Here is a 15,143-nt window from a genome sequence, read left to right as displayed (position 1 = left end):
AAGAATGGGAAACTTTTGAACACCAAAATGTAAGTAAGTAAGTAAGTAAGCTTTATTTATAAAGCGCCTTTCACAGACCAGGGTCACAAAGCGCTGCACATGGCATACAAAAATAAACTAAAAATAACATACAAAAACAATAAAATACAATATTAGGCTAAAAAGCTAACTTAAAGAAATGCGTCTTTAGTTGCCTTCTAAAAGTATCTATACAGTCCAGAGAAGAAAGGGCACAGGGAAGCTCATTCCATAGGCTAGGCGCCATCGCTTTAAAAGATCTTTCCCCACGAGTTTTAAAACGGGTCCGAGGAACCATCAACAGGTTCTGATTGGATGACCTGAGGCTCCTGGAGGAAGCATAAGGCTGGATCAGGTCCCTGATGTACTCCGGTGCCTGTCCAATGCAGATCAGTTAACACAAGATCATGAGGCTAGCATGGCTGTGTTAACCTTGTGGATTGGTGGTACTGCGTGTGTAACCCTATGGTCACATTAGCTACAACTGTGAGTGACAAGGAGTCAGTGTTTGTCACTTGATGGGTGTTGATAAAGCGGCTATCAAACCTGGGTGTAGCCAGCTCATGGTTGCTAGGCGTCACCATGCACAATGTTTATTAATGATATATTATAAAAGATGGGAAAACCTGGCACTGTCACTATGTTTTTCCTCCATGCTTCACTGTTTAACTAGAAGTCCCACAGAGCAGCCATTTGGCATTTCTACCTATAAAACCCACAGGGCAGCCGATCAGCTGTATGGCTTTTAGCTAATCTGCTAAATCACCTGTGAGCACTCATTTTGTTATGCAAACGAGGCGATGATCACTGGTGCACCACAGGAGGGACTGGACACTGGACAAGCTTATGGGGGAGGGGGTGGCTTCACTCTTCTAAACCTGGCAAAGAAACTGGTTCATCCCAAAGACAAAACACCAACACACAGGGGTTTCTTTCCTTTGTTGCTGAGATTTATTGATAAAAATGGTGCAAAATAGTACAAAAATAACTATGCATTATCAGGATACAGTGTTCGAGAGTAGCAGTGAATGAGTGAGTACATTTCAGCAATCACTCACAATCCCGGCACTGCCATGGCATCTCCGTTCTGCATTTGCCACATGTGTATCTGTAGCAGTCAACACATCGCACAGTGGCATGATTGTTCTTACACTGATTTCTAACCTGACACATGGCTCTTTTCCCAGGACTAGGTGTGGAAGGTTGTTGCCAAAGCAATTGTTACTTTCGTGCCTTCTTCACACCCACATGAGAGTTAGCCAACTCTCTTGCAAGCTCCATCAGGAAGTCCACCCGTCTCTCCTGCCTGCAACTGGCCAACGCCGTGTTCCTGTGCGGACAGATCCTGCACCATCTGGTCCATCACATCCACGCTGCACTTTGTAGTGTTGTAAAGGGTGACAGTGTTTGGCTTCCTTTTGGTGGTATTCTCAGTCTGAACCACGTTGCGTATGCTGTTGAGTAGATGGCCTTCTTCCGTTTTGGTACATACACCGTCAGTATGGCACTAGTGGTTGAAAACACCCGAGTGATGAATTCATTGCGGTCCCTCTGTTGAGTTGATTGTGGAATTTCTCGGCGAATCTTGTTGACTGTGCCGAGGATGGTGGTTTGTAGTCGTTGTGCAAGTGACAGCAATGTGAAGAAACTGTCCATGGTAACATTTCTGCCCTTGTCCAGGAATGGTTCCATCAGCCTCACAACTACATTCTCAGACAATCTCTCCCCACTGGGATGACTGGGGTCCATGCCAAGATATGGGAGGTCATTGCAGATGTACTTCAATTTCAAGTCACAAGCCAACCAAAACTTGATCCCAAACTTGTCAGGTTTTGTTGCAATGTACTGAAGGAAACAGCAGCGAGTCTTTGACGGGAAAAGCTGTTCATCAGTGGTGATGTGTCGACCAGGGTTGAAGGATGTGATGCAGTTGGTGACAAACGATCCCCACACGCCTGAAATTGCAGCAAACTTATCAGTCTTTGCTCGCTCACTGCGGGTGTCCTTGTCATCAAAGCGTAGGTGACGCATGATGTCTTGGAAGCGTTTTCGGGACACAGTTCCAATGATCTATGGGTTTCCCAGGTTTGATGACCAGCAGTCACACAGTGATGGAACCTTGGTCAGCCCCCGCAAGATGACAATAGCAATAAATGCCATTAGTTCAGGGAGGGCCATGAACCAATCCTCATGGTCTGTTTGATGTGCATGTTGAACAGTCCACAACAGCACAAAAGGAATTATCTCTCCTTTGAGAGCAAGCTGCATACTCAACAAAAATATAAACGCAACACTTTTGGTTTTGCTCCCATTTTGTATGAGATGAACTCAAAGATCTAAAACTTTTTCCACATACACAATATCACCATTTCCCTCAAATATTGTTCACAAACCAGTCTAAATCTGTGATAGTGAGCACTTCTCCTTTGCTGAGATAATCCATCCCACCTCACAGGTGTGACATATCAAGATGCTGATTAGACACCATGATTAGTGCAGAGGTGTGCCTTAGACTGTCCACAATAAAAGGCCACTCTGAAAGGTGCAGTTTTGTTTTATTGGGGGGGATACCAGTCAGTATCTGGTGTGACCACCATCTGCCTCATGCACTGCGACACATCTCCTTTGCATAGAGTTGAAGAGAACACCTCTCCAACGTGCCAAACGCCAGCAAATGTGAGCATTTGCCCACTCAAGTCGGTTACGACGATGAACTGGAGTCAGGTCGAGACCCCGATGAGGACGACGAGCATGCAGATGAGCTTCCCTGAGACGGTTTCTGACAGTTTGTGCAGAAATTCTTTGGTTACGCAAACCGATTGTTTCAGCAGCTGTCCGAGTGGCTGGTCTCAGACGATCTTGGAGGTGAACATGCTGGATGTGGAGGTCCTGGGCTGGTGTGGTTACATGTGGTCTGCGGTTGTGAGGCTGGTTGGATGTACTGCCAAATTCTCTGCAAGGCCTTTGGAGACGGCTTATGGTAGAGAAATGAACATTCGATACACGAGCAACAGCTCTGGTTGACATTCCTGCTGTCAGCATGCCAATTGCACGCTCCCTCAAATCTTGCAACATCTGTGGCATTGTGCTGTGTGATAAAACTGCACCTTTCAGAGTGGCCTTTTATTGTGGGCAGTCTAAGGCACACCTGTGCACTAATCATGGTGTCTAATCAGCATCTTGATATGGCACACCTGTGAGGTGGGATGGATTATCTCAGCAAAGGAGAAGTGCTCACTATCACAGATTTAGACTGGTTTGTGAACAATATTTGAGGGAAATGGTGATATTGTGTATGTGGAAAAAGCTTTAGATCTTTGAGTTCATCTCATACAAAATGGGAGCAAAACCAAAAGTGTTGCGTTTATATTTTTGTTGAGTATACAATAGCCTATCAGATGGGTCAAGCACACCCTTGTCAGCATGTCCCCTCCTGTGGTGCGCCAATGATCGCCTCGTTTACATAACAAAGTGAGTGCTCACAGGTGATTTAGCAGATTAGCTAAAAGCCATACAGCCGATCGGCTGCCCTGTGGGTTTTATAGGCAGAACAGCCAAATGGGGGGAATTCTAGTCGGAAGGAAATTCATTTTGATTTGTTTGAGTTCAAAGTCTTTCAGAATGTTGTTCCTCTGTCACTAGTTAGCATGCTAACATCTCTATAAGATTCATTGTAAATCACTTCAGAGGTATCATTTGGGTGCAATAACACAGTTTTTTGATTTAGAAGTGTTTATTTCTCATCACCCTTTACAAAATATATAAGAAAAAATGCCAAACCTACTAGATTTATACAGAAATAAACTGTTCCAGAGTATGTTCACTTGGATACGGCACTTTCCCAATGTTTGTCTGCTCTGATGTTCCGGTATCACTAGTTAGCATGCTAACTAGCGAGTTCACAGTCCATGAGGTCCATGATTCTCTCTTGTCACACCTTCTTTTCAACGTCATCTGTCATTGCAAAGTGTCCATCGTCTGTCTGTCCGTACACCATCCTCAGTTCATAGAAAATGCTATGTTTTCTTAGGTTCTTGATGGATTTTGATTCTGATCATTTTGTTTGCTTCATCTAACCACTGTTCACAATTATTCATTGCAAAATTTTGAACTTTTAAGTTTTGGCAAAATGTACTTTCTTGGTCGGAAATTCATCCAAAAATGCTTATTTTCTTTCAGTTCATTATGGATTTTGATTTTGAGTGCACATAGCTTGTATTTATGCCTTCATTTTATAGTAAAATAAATATAAAATAAAGCTAATACATGAAACATTTTAATAAAAATACATCTTGAAGCACTGAAAGAAATTTTGAAAGCAAACACACTTTAGATAAGAAATGTTCTGAAAACCAGATGGACTAGGATGTCTTATGAACCTCACACCTCACTTTGGTCATCAACACAACAGAAAAAATATAGCACAATGTTCAAATACCATCAGCCATATGAGGATGTAATCAATGAATGTGTAGAAAGAATGTGACTTTTTCACCACCTAGAATAGGTCAAGGTTAGCCATCTTTGAATTTGTCCAAGGTCTTTGTCCCAAGAATGTTCCCTGTGAATTTGAAGACCCTGGCAGTAAAAGGAATGAAGTTATGCTGAGCACAGACGGATGGATGAACAGACGGACTGACGCAAAGTCTTTGCAATACCCGATGGCAATAAATAAATGATACACAATGTTTGTCCTCTCTTCATCCCAATTTTATTTGCTTCATCTAACCACTGCTTCTGGCCTTGAGACCAGAAGATCCTTGGTTCAAATCCCAGCCTGACTGGAAAATCACTAAGGGCCCTTGGGCAAGGTTTTTAATCCACTATTGCTCCAAGTGTGTAGTGAGCGCCTTGTATGGCAGCAACCTCACATTGGAGTGAATGTGAGGCATTATTTGTAAAGTGCTTTGAGTGTCTGATGCAGATGGAAAAGCGCTATATAAATGCACTCCATTTATTTACCATTTGATGTGAAAAATGTGAAAATCATTCCAACTGTTTTTTTCTAATCAGATCTTGATACCCCCGTCCCACATAGCCAGAATCACGCAGAATGGCGTCAGAATGATGAATCGGCGCACATGCGAAAGTGTCGGATTCCAAAACATTCTGACAGCCATCTGCGAGAATCCACACAGTTGGTCAAAATCGGCCAGCGGCACTGAGTGTGATGCACATGTTCAAAACCCTCCGGGCAATCCATGTGTAATCTGAGGACCATCTGACCGCAATTTACATATTCTGATGGCGGCAAGACGGGATCTGAAACGATTTGAGCACATACGAGGGATGGATCTGGCACAGCAAAGCCCACCGGTGTGACCTGCATGTGCCACGTATAATAATGACCCCCCGGAGAGAAATGGAACTATTGAAATGTATGTGGCACGCTTCATCCTGATAATAATTATGAATTATTATTATGTACAATGAATGTGAACAGCGGCTATCAAACCAAAAGCTCTGTGCACTACTGTGCAAATGCTGCTGCAAATCTGAACAGGCTGTTATATCCACACTAGACCTTACAGTACAGATATACGAGGTCTGTGAGAAAAGTAACGGACCTTTTTATTTTTTTCAAAAACTATATGGATTTGAATCACGTGCGATTACATCAGACAAGCTTGAACCCTCGTGGGCATGCGAGAGTTTTTTCACGCCTGTCGGTTACGTCATTCGCCTGTGGGCAGGCTTTGAGTGAGGAGTGGTCCACCCCTCCCATCAGAATCCCTTTGTCTGACAACTTGCTGAGAGACTGGCGCTTTGCTTTATCAAAATTTTTTCAGAACCTGTGAGGCACATCGAAGTGGACACCATTCGAGAAATTCAGCTGGTTTTCGGTGAAAATTTTAACGGCTGATGAGAGATTATGGAGTGTTACTGTCGCTTTAAGGACTTCTCATGGAGCGGGACGTCGCACCGCGCTCGGAGGCGCCGTTGTCAGCCTGTTTCAAGCCGAAAACCTCCAAATTTAAGCCTCTGTTGACCCAGGACGTCGTGAGAGAACAGAGAACTTTCAGAAGAGGTCGGGATCAGCAGATTATCCGGACATTCCACTGTTAAAGGAGATTTTGTAATGAAAGACGTGCGGACGGATTGGCATGTTGGCAGGCAGCCGGCGCGGCGCGCCGCCACAGGTAAAACACCTCCGTTGGAAGCCTTAAGGACAAATTGGAACATGTCCAGCTGTTAAACAGTTTCTCAGATACTCACTCAACTGAAAGCCATCAAAAGCCGCCTGGTTTTTACAAATGGTTATCAACACGGAGGTGTTTTTCCTGTGGCGGCGAGCCACGACGGCTGCCTGCCGACGTGCGAATCCGTCCGCACGTCTTTCATTACAAAATCTCCTTTAACAGTGGAATGTCCGGATAAACTGCTGATCCCGACCTCTTCTGAAAGTTCTCTGTTGTCTCACGATGTCCTGGGTCAACAGAGGCTTAAATTTGGTGGTTTTCAGCTCGAAACAGGCTGACTACGGCGCCTCCAAGCGCGGTGCGATGTCCCGCTCCGTGGGAAGTCCTTAAAGTGACAGTAACACTCCATAATCTCTCATCAGCCGTTAACATTTTCACCGAAAACCAGCTGAATTTCTCGAATGGTGTCCACTTCGATGTGCCTCACAGGTTCTGAAAAAATTTTGATCAAGCAAAGCGCCAGTCTATCAGGAAGAAGTTAGACAAAGGAATTCCGATGGGAGGGGTGGACCACTCCTCACTCAAAGCCTGCCCACAGGCGAATGACGTAACCGACAGGCGTGAAAAAACTCACGCATGCGCACGAGGGTTCAAGGATGGCTGATGTAATCGCACGTGATTCAAATCCATATAGTTTTTGAAAAAAATAAAAAGGTACGTTACTTTTCTCACAGACCTTGTATGTCCATTCCTTCCAATGTGCAACTTAAATAATGTGAACTATTGTCTCCATCATAACTGTATACAACATTGGGCAGCTGCGCCTCTCTGTGGTGCGCAGTAATGCATCATTGCACGCATCAGGGTTGGAGCTGAACGGATCTCACGCTGTAATATATGATCACCTTCTAAATCTGTAGGAGATATGACATGGAACTGTTGTGCCAGGCAGTGACAGCATTAATACACATGAATCTCACCTCCAACAGCGGTCAAGGAACCCCCAGCCTTTGGTTAAAATCCTCTCACCCAAAATAAAAAATGAATCCCATGTGATAATTCAGCCATCACGGTGTCCAGAGGTGCGTTGTGCTCCTGAAGTAAGCAAAAAAAGAAATTAACATTTGCTGGAAAGATGCTCCGTCTGATGCAGGGGACAGCTTGGCACACTGCCAGCAAACTTTCAGCGAAGTTGTTCAGTGGTACTAATCCTGCACCCCGCGACTCATGCAGCATTATGCATACACACACACACACAGACACATAGCTGAGTGATAATTGCAGCTCCATGCGTGTGCACGGAGTGCACATGTGCCATGTACACACGCTCGCTGCACAAATGTGCACCTTAGGAACACAGCGCTCCTGTCCCGTGTTTACCATCCAGATGTTTGGACATAGGCAGTCTTCAGCGCCTTTTATAGCCATCTGACGGCAGTCTGTGACATCTACCTGTTGTCTACATGTGCTTTGGATGTGGCTGACCACGCCTCTTTTGCGTTGGATTATGGCTTGAAGGATTTTGATTCCCGTGGGTTTTTTATTAGCATTATCTAAGCACTGGTCACAATTATTCGTCACAGAATCACCAAAATAAGACACCACTGATACAAATTTACACATTATTGTCAAGATTTGGGAAAAGAAAATCAGCAAAATAATTTTTCAGCAGTGTGTAAATTATCACCCACTGCTACAACAATTCCACGCTTCAGGTTTCATTCAAAGGTGTATTTACACAATCGTGTAAACGTTAAAGTGACTCATAAAATTTTGTGCTATCACTAAAGAATTTTATTGACACTGTGAACATTATCTTCAACTGCATACAACAATATGTAAACCTGGATGGGTTCTGCATCACTGATGCTCTAGTTTTTCACTGCTACTTTGATCTCCAACGTAGTTTCCTGTACTTGCAGCAGGTCCAGGTGTGGAACAAGGCTTGAGGAGAAAACATGAATTTCTGAGGGATGGACAGCAGGAAAATCCACCTCAATTGGTGCCTGATGCTGGAGAGGGAGCACAACTAAGTTGGTCTGTGGAGTGGCAGAGAAGTGATGCAGTAGAGAACAAAGAGGGCCAGCTCCGGTGATAATCTATGCTTGGAATTAATGGTGAGTGAACAAAAGTTAGCAGAAAAAATGTTGGCTTGTATTTGTCCAAATGATGAAGGATTTTGTGGAGTTTTCAGATGTGGGCTTCATGAAAACGTTTTGGCCAAATGGAGGATGGCGTGTGTATCTTGTGATATAACGGCCGTGAGGTGATCAGGAGCATGTTGATGACAAACATACATTAAATAAACTTAACATTTTTTTCAAGGTTTTGTTCAACAACAACAACAAACTGTTGCAGACAGAGGATTTAATGAACATATATAACAACTGTGGCTCTGATACCACTTACAGGATTCTAACAGGCTTTTTTTTGTGATGGTAAAGATTTTAATTAAAGAACAATATTTCAATTGACAGAGTGAACTAAGAGTCTGAATGGATTTTTTTAGCGTGATGATGTATGTTTAAGTTCATGTATGAATGGGATACACAGGGAATTCTACCAGAAGACTCAATCGGTTAAAGAAAGAAATTAATTACATTAGTGAGTACAGAGTTATAAATTTGGTTTTGGCCTCAGTCCCCGTCATGGTGCTGGGATGAGTCAAGATGGTCTTGAGGCTTGCCAATGCAGGAGGCAGTGGGTGAAGCCAATCACCAGACAAGGATAAGAACCAAGTGGTGGCGGTGGGGCAGCGGAGGGAACATCAGGTGGGGAACAGAAAAAACAGCAACAGGTTTGTGAGATGTCAAAGCTTTTAAAGGACGTGCCTGCTTCCGATTGGTTTGCGTTGACTGTTAATTGAGGCATGCATTTAGGATTTTGTAAGTGGCTGAAGTCAGTTAGGCCACTTAAGTCAAAACTCAAAACCTATTTTTATTCTCTTTCTTATGGATAGTTTTTATTTTTATTTGTTTTATTCTTTTACTTCTGTTTTTATTTATGTATTTGAATTTTTTATTCATTTTTAATTATTTATTCAATTTTATGTTGACTTGTTTTATGTAAGGTGCCTTGAGACAGCTTTTGCTGTGATTTGGCGCATTATAACCTAATTAAATTGAATTAAATTAATTAGTGATTGTGATTCTTCAGGCACTTCTGATTTGTGTGTAAGATTTGTTCACATTGTTGATGAAGCCCTATTTGCAACATCTTGTCCACAAGTGTATATGGCCCTATCTTGAAGATACATAATGCAAATCTTTTTTTTTCTATTTATACATTGCGTAATGTCATAAGTGGAAAACACACAGAGGAAGCAGCGAGCATTCTCTGTATGTAGAATGCCTGTGCATCAGTAACAAGCTACCTGCTTGAGCTATGTAATTATCTTATGTTAATTTACTGTCTGATTGTATTTATAAATTCTTTAGGTTCTTGTTATCAAATACAGTAGTGTTCAGAATAATAGTAGTGCTATGTGACTAAAAATATTTTTTTTCTTTTATTTATAAAGAGACCATATACAATAAAAACATAAATGTTTCCATTTGATGCATTGTACCAGAGTTAGCTTAAAGCTAATTTACATCTGCAATCCAGGTTTTGAGTATATTTCTTATTGTTACATGGGAATCAAGGTACCAGTAGATTCAGTAGATTCTCACAAATCCAAGACCAAGCATTCATGATATGCACACTGTTAAGGCTATGAAATTGGAATATTAGTAAAAAAAAAAGTAGAAAAGGGGGTGTTCAAACTCAAAAACTATTATGTTCAAACTGCTTTTTATCAATCCTGTGAATCACTAAACTAGTATTTAGTTGTATAACTACAGTTTTTCATGATTTCTTCACATCTGCAAGGCATTAATTTTGTTGGTTTGGAACCAAGATTTTGCTCGTTTACTAGTGTGCTTGGGGTCATTGTCTTGTTGAAACACCCATTTCAAGGGCATGTCCTCTTCAGCATAAGGCAACATGACCTCTTCAAGTATTTTGACATATCCAAACTGATCCATGATACCTGGTATGCAATATATAGGCCCAACAGCATAGTAGGAGAAACATGCCCATATCATGATGCTTGCACCACCATGCTTCACTGTCTTCACTGTGAACTGTGGCTTGAATTCAGAGTTTGGGGGTCGTCTCACAAACTGTCTGCGGCCCTTGGACCCAAAAAGAACAATTTTACTCTCATCAGTCCACAAAATATTCCTCCATTTCTCTTTAGGTCAGTTGATGTGTTCTTTGGCAAATTGTAACCTCTTCTGCACATGTCTTTTATTTAACAGAGGGACTTTGTGGGGGATTCTTGCAAATAAATTAGCTTCACACAGGTGTCTTCTAACTGTCACAGCACTTACAGGTAACTCCAGACTGTCTTTGATCATCCTGGAGCTGATCAATGGGTGAGCCTTTGTCATTCTGGTTATTCTTCTATCCATTTTGATGGTTGTTTTCTGTTTTCTTCCACGCGTCTCTGGTTTTTTGTCCATTTTTCAAGCACTGGAGATCATTGTAGATGAACAACCTATAATTTTTTGCACTTGCGTATACATTTTCCCCTCTCCAATCAACATTTTAATCAAACTACACTGTTCTTCTGAACAATGTCTTGAACGTCCCATTTCCCTCAGGCTTTCAAAGAGAAAAGCATGTTCAACAGGTGCTGGCTTCATCCTTAAATAGGGGACACCTGATTCACACCTGTTTGTTCCACACAATTGACAAACTCACTGACTGAATGCCACACTACTATTATTGTGAACACCCCCTTTTATACTTTTTTACTAATAGCCCAATTTCATAGCCTTAAGAGTGTGCATATCATGAATGCTTGGTCTTGTTGGATTTGTGTGAATCTACTGAATCTACTGGTACCTTGTTTCCCATGTAACAATAAGAAATATACTCAAAACATGGATTAATCTTTAGTCACATAGCACTACTATTATTCTGAACACTACTGTACATACATTAATATTCTCATTATTTTTATTATTATCAGTATTATTGATATTTTAATATTACTTCTTTGTCATTTGATTTTTAAATAGACAACAATGGAAATGTGTTTTCACTTTCTTGTGTCATGCATGCATTTTTAACATATTTACAATTATATTATGTACTCACAGTGACATTATTAATAAACTCACGCACCCACGGACACTTAATATGTAGATAATCAACATGTGATTGAGCTATTTTCAAACATCTTCAAGTTGTGTAACAATTCATTTTGTGGTGAGCTGCATGAAATAATGAAAGACAAGCAAGAGCTTTTGTCTTTTTGCCACTCTGCCACTAGGAGCTGCTCTTATTTTTCAGATAAAACAACACAGGGACGGCATCAAACATGATACACTTTTCACTTATGGTGACAACAAGGTGACATTTAACTCACTAAACCAATTAAACTACAAAAACACAATAAATCAACAACACTAACAACATTTTTAAACTAACAGGAACCACAATAGCAACATTTAAAACCTCCAAACCCAGAACTCCCATAATGCATTGCAGTACAAGAATTTGCAGGTTTAGCGACCAGCCTGGCGATCGCTCCAATTTAATTTTGCTGAGTATTATCATCATGACATTAAATTATTTTCATGATTACGCATCACTAAGATAGGAGTTTCAGTTTCCTTCTTGCTCAGACTCACTCTTACACACCTGCTGGCTCACTCTTAGGCTAAGATTCCTTGCCAGGAAATTTTAGGCTAAGTTAGGAGCTCTTTGAGAGGACTTTGAGATGCTTTGTGTATATGGGCCCTGGACTCCAGATCGTTCTCAGACTCCCAAGCCTGTCCCTATGTGCTCTGTGGCTCTCGAACCTCCACCACTACATGTGGGCCCTGTCTCAGCTCAGAAGGCTTCCAGCACCTCATTTTTTTAAAATTTTGTAATTAAAGCTCTTTTCATTCACAACCTGTTCTGTTTCTTGCTGTCTAGCATTTGAGTCCATCTCCTTGTAACAGTCCGGTTCTGTCCAGACCTCTAATCACAACACACACATGAGATAAGAAATGTTCTGAACACCAGATGGGCTGGAATGTCTTATGAACCTCACACCTGACTTTGGTCATAAACATAACAGAAAAATATAACACAATGCTAAAATACCCTCGGCTGTATGAGGATGTAATCAGTGAAAGAGTGTGCAGAAAGAATGTGACTTTTCACCCCTTAGAATATGTCAAGGTTAGCCATCTTTGAACTTGTCCAAGGTCTGTGTCCCAAGAATGCTCCCTGTGAATTCGAAGACCCTGGCAGTAATGGGAATGGAGTTATGCTGAGTGTGTAGAAAGAATGTGACCTTTTGACCCCTAAAAATAGGTCAAGGTTAGCAATCTTTGAAATTGTCCAAGGTCTGTGTCCCAAGAATGCTCCCTATGAATTTGAAGACCCTAGCAGTAATAGGGATGGAGTTATGCTGAGCACAGATAGATGGATGGACAGACAGACTGACGCAAAGTCTTTGCAATACCCGAAGACAATATTTTGGCTATCGGTAATGAGACTATTCTAAATCATAGTCTGATCAATAAATAAATGATACACAGTGTTTGTCTTCTCTCATCCCATTCCGCATACAGTACTTTGCCAGATTTCTGTTTATGGCACTACATGTCTACCTGTGGGATCTGAGCGGTACCCCTTCAAACATGTTGTCCAGTATCACTCTGTTTGTGCCCATCATACCATTAAATGCTTCACATCAGTACTCCTTTTTATGCATCCCGGGTTTTTATCCATCCCATCTGTACACCTTTTTATGCTACTCAAATGTGCAATAGCAACATGTCTGCAGCTGTTCATATGTGCAGGAACTCCTCCACTCTCAGAATGGCCAATAAATTGTTTAGATGTGCAATATTATCAACACTTAATAATTCAGGGTCAGCGCTGAAGCAATTTTTAAAGTAAATTCTGAATTCTTGTCTGGATATTTATCTTCAATTGATCTTCATCTAATATGATTATTTTTCATACATACTGCTCTTCTTGTTGACGTATCTCTGTTAACCTATGCAGTTGAAGCATATCAGTTTTCTTCTGGATTTATAAAGTCTTCTAATTCTGAAATGGACTTTGTTTCCTTCTATCTAACAATAAAACTAAGAATAAATAAAATTTCCAAAGCATAAGTCACATTGAAGCATCAGCAGCACATTTTTTTTCCCTATATTGTCATCTTTTTTGTACACTGTTGTAGTGCACTTTTTATTATTGAAGTTTATTTTTTTACTTTTGAACCTCGCCTTGGATTTGTGCTTTAATTTCTGGGGAAGAAGAAGTAAATCCTAAATAGTTATGATTATTGTTTTTATGAAGCCCCGAGATAATAGATAGATAGATAATATCTATCTGTGGGACAAATTTGGTGAGAATCCGTGAAGTAGTTTTGACGTAATCCTTGAAAGTGTATATAAAGAAGTCCAGGATATATAAATCCAGAATCCAGATATGGATACAGATCACCTCCAAATTTTAATGGAGTCTTCCATGGCCTAATATGTATCTGTGTTGAAAATTTCATTCAAATCTGTGCAGTAGCTTTGACGTAATCCTTCAAAGCGTATATGAAGTGAAATCTTGATCAATAATCTGGATTCGGATCCAGATCACCCCCCAAAATTTAATGGAGTCTTCCATGGCCTCATATGTGTCCATCGTGAAAATGTGGTGAGAATCCATGAAGTAGTTTTGACGTAATCCTTCAAAGCCTGTATAATGTGAATGTGGATCACCTCCAAAATTCAGTGGAGTCTTCCATGCCCTAATATCTATCTGTGTTGAAATTTGATGAGAATCCATGAAGTAGTTTTGACGTAATCCTTTAAAGCATATATAAAGTGAAATCTTGATCCAGAATCCAGATTCAGATCCAGATCACCTCCAAAATTTAATGGAGTCTTCCATGGCCTAATATGTATCTGTGTTAAAACTTTTCTCAAAATCCGTGAAGTAGTTTTCACTTATACCCCCGTCACACATAGTTGGAATCACGCAGAGTAGCGTCAGACTTATGAATTGGTGCATATCCAAAAGGTGTTGGATTTCAGTTCCAAAACGTTCTGACAGCCATCTGCAGAAGTCGACATCATTGGTCAGAATTGACCGGCACCCCGAGTGTGATGCACATATTCAAAACTCTCCGGGTGCCATCGAGATGATACACCTGTCCGACAGCGATCTATGTGTAATCTGCCCACCATCTGACTGCAATTTACATATTCTGATGGCGGCAAAACGGGATCCGAAACAATTTGAGCACATACGAGGGAACCTCAAGATAGATCTGGCACGGTATGCCTGCCAGTATGACCTGCATGTGCCACGTATAATAATGTCCACCAGGGCGAAAAGGAACTGTTGAAATGTATGTGGCATGCATCATCATGATAATAATAATTGCTATCATGTACAGTGGATGTGAGCAGCAGCTTTCAAACCAAAAGCTCCATGCGCTACTGTGCACACACCACTGCAAAGCAGGCTGTTATATTCATAATAGACCTTACAGTGCAGATATTTGTCGATTCCTTCTCATGGGCGACGTAAATAATGTGAACTATTGTCTCCATCAAAACACAAGCAGTTGCGCCTCTCCGTGGTGCGCAGTAACGCGTCATTGCACGTGTCAGGCTTGGAGCTGGATGGATCTCACGCTGTAATAAATGTTCACCTTCTAACTCTGGAGGAGATATAATATGGAACTTGTGCCAGGCCATTACACCTTTAATAAACATGCATCTTAACTCCAACAGTGGTCCAGGGGTGTTTCACAGTGCCGACATGGACATGAAGCCAGGACAGCCACCTGCAGTTAGAATACCTCTCTTTGTTGCAAATTTGGTGAGAATCCATGAAGTAGTTTTGACGTAATCCTTCAATTCGTATATCAACTGAAATCTTGATCCAGAATCCAGATTCGGATCACCTCCAAAATTTTATGTAGTCTTC

This window comes from Thalassophryne amazonica, chromosome 3 (assembly GCF_902500255.1).
Source record: "Thalassophryne amazonica chromosome 3, fThaAma1.1, whole genome shotgun sequence".
In the NCBI taxonomy this organism is placed as follows: Eukaryota; Metazoa; Chordata; class Actinopteri; order Batrachoidiformes; family Batrachoididae; genus Thalassophryne; species Thalassophryne amazonica.
Note: the sequence above shows the minus strand (reverse complement) of the source record.